The sequence below is a fragment of the Orycteropus afer genome, unplaced genomic scaffold (genome assembly GCF_000298275.1).
Source record: "Orycteropus afer afer isolate SDZICR_OR568_19922 unplaced genomic scaffold, OryAfe1.0 scaffold00292, whole genome shotgun sequence".
In the NCBI taxonomy this organism is placed as follows: Eukaryota; Metazoa; Chordata; class Mammalia; order Tubulidentata; family Orycteropodidae; genus Orycteropus; species Orycteropus afer.
Window position 1 is genome coordinate 1956868 of NW_006921879.1, and position 7944 is coordinate 1964811.

Consider the following 7944-nt stretch of genomic DNA (forward strand, 5'->3'; position numbering starts at 1 on the left):
AATATCCTCTTTGGTGAAGTGTCTATTCATATCTTCTGTCCATTTTTCAGTTGGATTATTAATCTTTTTGTTGTTGAGGTGTGGGAGTTTTCTATAAATTTTAGAGATAAGTCCCTTGTCAGGATGTAAATATTGACAAGTATTAATTTTAGAGATAAGTCACTTGTCAGGATGTAATTATTGACAAGTATTAATTTGTTGCTGTCATGTTGTTACATGCTTTTTTGATTTCTTTGTTTCATATAATTTTCTGTGCTGAGCTCATTTTGTTTATGAATCATGTTACTACTTCCTTTATTGCTATTGTTTTAGTATTTGCTAAATATGTGCTGGTCCTCTTTTTCATTCTGATGTGAAGTTTTATCATTTTTTTTGAGGTTACTCTGTGATTTATAATTTTCTTCGCAAGTTTAGAACAGCTCATTCTATCATGCAGTTTTCTGGATTTCCCTACCATTTAGAAGTTCTGTAACTACACAAGTTTTTCCCTCTTTTTGGTTTGTAGTTGTACTCATTCATCAATTGATGTCTCTGGTTCCCTGTTTACAATCTTGTAGGCTTATTTACTTTGGATACTTCCATAACTGGGTTGGTTTCTGGGTTATGTCATCAAGTTTTTGTTTCCTGTTGCTGGTCTCTGCCCAAAGGACTCCCTTTAGCATCTCTTGTAAGGTTGGTCTGTTTTTAACAAATTCCCTTAATTTCTGCTTCTCTGGAATTGTCCTAATTTAACCATTATATTTGAGGGACAATTTTGCTGGGTATATAATTCTTTGTTGGGAATTTTTTTCTTTCAGAGTTTTAGATATATGATCCCATTGTCTTCTGACCTGCATGGTTTCTGCTGAGAAATCTGAGCTTAGTCTTACTTGTTGCCCCTTGTAGGTAACTTTTCATTTTTCCCATGCTGCTTTCAGGATCCTTTCTTTGTCTTTGGTTTTGGTGAGCTTGATGATGATATGTCTTGGTGATTTTCTTTTAAGGTCTACCCTGTTTGGGGTTTGTGGGACTTCTTGAATGAATATATTCTCTTCTTTTATCAAACCAAGAAAATTCTCTTCCAATAAATCTTCAACAATTTTCTCTGTGGTTTTGTCTCTTCCTGTTCTGGAATTCTGATTACACTTAGGTTATTCCTTTTGATGCTATCCCACACGAACCTTAGGCTTTCTTAATTTTGTTTTGATCTTTTTTCTGTTTGATTCCTTTCCAAAGAAGTATTGAGGTATTTGCCTTCAATATCACTAATTCTGTCTTCCATTGACTCAATTCTACTCATTTGCCCACTCAATTCTACTCATTTGCCATTTTATTTCTGAAGATTTAGTATTAATCATCTGGATTTCTGTCTGTAGATCATTTCTAATTTTTCATTTAGTCATTTTGTTCTTGTATTGTCTTTTAAAATTCTTCTAGGATTTTCTCTGTTTTCTTCAATTGTGTCAGTGTTTTCCTTGATCTGTTTCTCAGTTTATTGAAGGTAACTAAATATAATTCTTTTGAATTCCTTTTCAGGGAGTTCCAATGCTGCGTCTTCTTCCAGGACATGTTTTGGGTCTGTATCCTGGTCCCTTGTTCCTCCTGCTTTATCTTGCTTCTTTGTGTGGACTGTGATGCTCTGTTGTCTCTGAGGCATTGTGACATTCTTGTGTCTATATTTAATTGGTGATTGTATGTTGGAGTGATTTGCCCACAATTTTTTTTTTTTTGTATGTTATCTATGTAAGCAGGGTACTGTGCTGTGCTCTCCTATTTGGTAGTTGGCAGCACTTATACACTCATCACCTTTCTCCTTTACCATTGTCAGCCTCCCATATGTCCCTGCTGTCCTTGGCAAATGGGGCCTATTCTTAGGTCCCTGGAATCCAAATGAGAATGCTGTCACTTTAAAATCCAAAATGGGCACCACTTGTAAACATTCAAAATGGCTGAGCCCTTGGTTACTTTAAATATCCAAAATGCCCACCACTTGCAAACATGAAAAACGGCTGTGACTTTGGCCTCTTTTAATGTTCAAAATTGCCACTGCTTGTAAACATTCAAAATGGCTGCACCTTTGGTCACTTTAAATATCCACAATGGCCATCACTTGTACACATTCAAAATGGCTATGCCTTTGGTCATTTTAAATATCAATGGCTGCTGCTTGTAAACATTCAGAATGGCTGCACCCTCAGTCACTTTAAATATCCAAAATGGTCACCACTTGTAAACAATCAAAATGGCTGTGCCCTCCAGACAACTGAAAGTCCATAGCTCAGGTTGTCTCCCTCCTCGCTGTTTCCCTTCCTAGTCACAGGCCACCAGTGCAGTCATCTCTACAGCCCATGGTGACCAAGGGTGATCTTAGGTCAATTCTCAGGTCCCAATACCACTTGGAAATATTTTGGCTTTTGGTTGCATCAGAGTAACTGACAGTCCACTGCTCTGAGCGTCTCCTTACTCACAGTTTTCATTCAGGTTTTTCCACTACTTGGTGCCTAGTCCACTTCTATATAATTCCTTTCAAAGCTCAGGGCTCAGGATTATCTTCTGTATCTCTGTCAGTTGGTTTCTCTTTTCTTTGTTGAAGGGGGTCTGTGTAGCTTATCTGCCTATTCCGCCATCTTACTGGAAGTCCAATACTCTTTATTTTGTGTGCCAATCTGTCATTTTGCTAAAAGGTGACTACAGTGGATAGTTTTGGTGAAGACATTTTAAAATGAGCATTTAGTGGCTGAAAAAAAAATCTTGGAAATTAAAAGGATGATATAAGGAATGAAAAAAATCAATAGACATTTTGGAGGATGAAATTAATGGACTCTCATATGGAGGAAAAAAAGATAAAGAGGTGGAAAAGAAAAGATGAAAGAAATTTGGAGTATTAGTCAATGAAGTCCAATATCCTAAGATGAGCAATTCAGAGAGAGAAAGTGATCAAAGGAAATAGAAAGAACAAAATGATCAAAGAACAAAATCAGGAACACATCCTACATTTGAAGGAGATAAGTTTCCATATTAAAAGGGCCCACTGAGTACCTGGCATAATGCATTAAAGAAGAGGTATATTAGGGCACATCGTTGTGAAACTTCAAAACATTGGGAACAAGCTTCCAGAAAGAAAAACCAACTTAAATATAAAGGATTAGGGATTGGAATGTCATAGGAGTATCTAACAGCAATGCTGGTAACCAGAAGACAAAGGAACAATGCCTTCAAAATTCTGAAGGAAAACGATTGTGAACCTCGGATTCTACATCTAGTGAATCATCAGCCAAGGATAAAGATAGAAAAAAAAATGTGAAAAAGGTATTTTCCCATAGGAAAGTAACTGAGAGTCTCTTTTCTTTCCCAGAAAGATATTGTAAGATTTGATTCACTAAAATGAATTTGTAAACCAAGAAAGTAAAACTTGGAGTCCAGGAATGGGCATAATTCACACAAGAGAGAGATGAAGGGAGTGGTCAGAATGATGGTGTCATGAGATCTTAGGACAAGAGAGGTGTGAGAAAGGCTTGGAGAGTACCCAGTCTGGATTGGAGCTGGAGGACAGAGGGATCCAGGGGCACTGTCGCTAAGAAATAGATAAAAATTCTTATAGAGTACTTTCTTGTGAGAGAGGAGATAGCAATTTCTGAAGAGTCTGAGGATGTTAATAACTGAACAACAAGAACAACCTCAAAACAAACTAAAACCAAAACCAAAAACCAAAGAAACCAGTTGCTGTTGAGTTGATTCTGACTCATGACAACCCCACGTGTGTCAGGCTTAGAACTGTGCTTCATAGGGTTTTCTTTTTCTAAAAAAATATTTTATTTATTTATTGTTTTGGTGAAAGTTTACACAGCAAATTAGGTTCCCATTCAACAAATTATATCCATAGTTTCCAATGACATTGATTACATTTTCCCCATTGTCTGAACACTTGCATTCTTTCCATTTCCATTAACCTAGCTTCCCTGCTCGCCCCCCTTTTCATCTTTGCTTTAGGAAATATGTTGACTGGTAACATAGATGATATTTTTTAAGTTAAAACAGCACAGTGCTCATGGGTGATAATGTTTGTTTTATGAATAATCTGTTATTTGGCTGAAAGGTGACTTTTGGGAGTGGTTTCAATACAAAGATTAAAGGGTATCTCACAGTGATAGGCTGAGGGGTTCCTCTAGTCTCTACCAGTCCAGCAAGTCTGGCCATTTTTTAAGAATTTGAGTTTTGTTCTACATCTTTCTCCCCTTTTATCCAGGATCATCTACTGTGTCCCTGGTCAATGGTGGGTAGTGGTTACTGGCACCATTTAGTTCTTCTGGTCTCAGGATAGATGAGGGCGTAGTTCATGTAGGCAATTAGTCCTGTAGACTATTTTTTCTTTGAGACTTTTTTTTTTCTTCTTTCTCTTTTGCTCCGGATAAGTAGAGACCAATAGTGCTATTATTCAAAACATTTTGCATGGCTGACTTTTTGGAAGTAGATCAATAAGTTTATAATAGGTGCATAGAAAGCAAGCTAACTATAAAATGAAAGAATTCTTAAAATGGGGGAAACAAAGTGTTATTATGTTCATTTCCATTTTTCTAGCTTTCTGGATGCCTCCTGTCTCTGTTTTACCTCTTATTTACATATTTTTTGATTCTTTAACTCAATTCTCCTGTTTTTCAAGTAAACTTATCAACAGGCATTCAATGTTCAGCATATTACCTATCAAAAAGAAGGTACCAATAAATGTTTTCAATGAATACATGAAAAAAAAGAAGAAGAAAAACCAAAGCCCCCAAAGCCACAAAGTAGCTCCTATTTCTGTAAATTGACTGCAGTGAAAAGAGACTGGGCCCCTTCATTTCAATATTTTATAATACCTTCACTCCAGCAATCCAAGATCGTCATCTCTCTTTCCATATTCTCCATGTCCACATCTAGAGGTGATGGTCGACATGGAGAAGGGTTGTCTGCCGATTTCCTTTGCTCCATCTCTTTCTAACTTTTTCTTGTTTCTATTAAATTCATGTCTTTTATCTGAATGCAGCATGCTTGGAATTTCTCTAGTGACGCTTTATCTTTCTCTTTATTCCTTCCTCCACTGTATATGCTGTTGTCCATCATGATCTTTTCAAGAGGATGTTGGAAAGAGCAGGGCAGAATGCGATGCTAATGTTTTTCAGAGAGGAGGGAGACTTGTTGATTTTACTTCTGTAAATGCTTGGTGAGGACATTACTGTCTCTGCAAAAGGGTCTGCAATAAAGAAGCTCAAGCCTGGGATATATGGTGAACAGTTTAATAATTTAAATCTTGTCATTATATATTGGGGCAGATCATTTCAGAGGAGAATATAGGGACAGTCTATGCTTGTTAATTTTAGGATGTAGTAGAGAAGACTTGGCAAGCAACAGGGACTTGTGTTTGCATGGTTACAAAACATCTTGATATTTTTGTCTTATTTGTAGAGACTGCTTTACCTAAACAATCTGTAAAGTGTGGAGAATATGTTGTGCTTTGAACTCTTGCTCAAGCAGAAGAGACAAATGAAGAAGAGTTAAGTTAGTTCCTGGATGCATACTGGACATCTTAGGAACTTGTTGAAGTGGCACATCTTTTCTGTTTTTAAATCATACAGTGTCCCTTTGTTCTGTGTGAATGACAGCCTCCTGGTCTATTTATAGGTTCCTCATGAGCACAATGAAGTGTTAGAGAATTCCCATTCTCAATGTTATTCATAATTTGTTATGATCCGCACAGTTGAATGCTTTTGCATCATCAGTAAAACCCAAGTAAACATCTTTCTGGTTTGTTTTAACCCAAGATCCATCTGACATCAGCAACATATCCCCTGTTCCATGTCTTTTTCTGAATCCAGCTTGCATTTCTGGAAGTTCCTGGATAATATACTGATGCAACCATTTTTGAATTATCTTCAGCAAGATTTTACTTGTGTGTGAGATTAATGATATTGTTTGCTAATTTCCACATTCTCTTGGATCACCTTTCTTTGGAATGGGTACAAATATGGATCTCTTCTAGTTAGTTGGCCTGTCTTCCAAATTTCTTGACATAGATGAGTAAGTGCCTCCAATGTGGCATCCATTTGTTGGAACTTCTCAGTTGGTATTCTGTCAATTCCTGGAGTCTTGTTGTTCAGCATATATTGTTTATTATTTATTGTAGCATTTTAAAAATTGGTCTTCTAATCTTTATTCCCTGATAATAAATAAGCAATTCAGATAGGAATGTAGAATCACTTCAATTAGCTCCATTCTTATAATACTAAAGTTTATGGTAGTTAAGGTTGTAAGTCAATTTGGCTAGCTTGGTTTCCAGTGGCTGGGCAGCTGGATATAGTAATTCCCCATGATGAGACTGGTAATCAACTCCATGGTGGAAACTACTGTGAGCAACTGGTAGCTGGCTTCATGATGTGGTCTGCTTCCAATATATAAGAAGACACTTTGAGAAAGGTCTTGAGCTTTTGGCTGATCTAGATCGTATATTTGGTTGAATCTTCATCTCAACAGGCTGCTGTGTTTTCTGCTGATCTTGGTACTATTAGTGGACTTGAATTAGTGGCCTAACCTGTTGCTTGATAATTTTGGGACTGTGTCATTTTGCTTGTCAACCTTGGGTTTGTCAGCCTCAGCAGCCATCAGCTGCTTGAGTTGAGAAGCCTCCAGTTCTAGTGGGAATGTAACAGGAAGCAGAGCTGAAGCCCAGGTTTAAGGGACCTTTACCTAGCCTTTAGAGCTGGCACTTTGAACTTGAATTTCTATTCTCCTAAACTGTAAGAAAATAAACTGCTGTTTGCTAAAGACATACAGTTATGGTATGTCTGTTATCACAGCACTGGAAACCAAAACCTAGGTAAACTAGCTTTTATTTCTTCCCCAGGGTCTTTTGGAAAACTCATTGGATGGAGATAGTAAATCAAACAAGAGTGACTGAATTTGTCTTCTTGGGACTTACTGACAACTGGGTCCTGGAGATAATATTTTTTCATGGGATTCTCAGTCACTTATGTGCTAACTCTTTTGGGGAACATTCTCATCATGGTTACTATAATCTTTACTTTACCTCTTCACACCCCCACGTATTTCTTCCAGAGCTACCACTCCTTTATTGATATATGTCACTCATCTGTTCCTGTGCCCAAGATGCTGTTGGGTTTTCTTTTAGAGAGAAAGACCATTTCCTTTGACAACTGCATCACACCACTCTTCTTCTTACATCGTTTTTGCCCATGCTGAGATCTTTCTGCTGACCATTATGGCCTATGATCATTATGTAGCCATCTGTACCCCATTACACTACCCCAATGTGATGAACATGAGGGTCTGTGTACAGCTTGTCTTTGCTCTCTGGTTGGGAGGTACTATTCATTCACTGGTGCAGACCTTCTTGACCATTTGCCTATCTTACTGTGGCCCCAACATTATTGATAGCTACTTCTGTGATGTTCTTCCTGTCACCAAACTGGCATGCACAGACACATACCTCACGGGAATGCTAATTGTGTCTAATAGTGGAAACATCTCCATCACTTGTTTCCTGGCCTTGGTCACCTCCTACATGATCATCGTGGTTTCCCTTAGAAAATAGTCACCTGAGGGGTGCCGGCAGGCCCTGTCCACTTGCTCAGCCCACTTCATGGTGGTTGCCCTCTTTTTTGAGCCACATACACTCGACTAGTCACCAGTCAAGTTGGGAGCTCTGGTAGTGTAGTGCTTAAGGCACTTGACTGCTAACCAGAAGGCTGGCGGTTCAAACCCAGCAGCCACTCCTTGGAAGGAAGGTTGGGAAATCTACTTCTGTAATGATACTGCTTCAGAAACCCAAGGAGGGGTCCCTATGGGTTGGGTCTGACTCGATGGCACATAACAACAACAGTCACCAGCTACTCTGTTGAAAAATGGTGTCTGTTTTCTACAGTGGTTATGCCTTTGCTGAATTTCCTCATTTGTACCTTGAGGAAAGAGGAG

At 38.1% G+C, this 7944-nt stretch overlaps 1 pseudogene; it reads left to right on the plus strand.

The window, feature by feature from the left end:
• The first annotated feature begins 6878 nt into the window (after window positions 1–6878).
• On the plus strand, window positions 6879–7654 carry LOC103205829 (annotated as a pseudogene).
• Window positions 7655–7944: the final 290 nt, after the last annotated feature.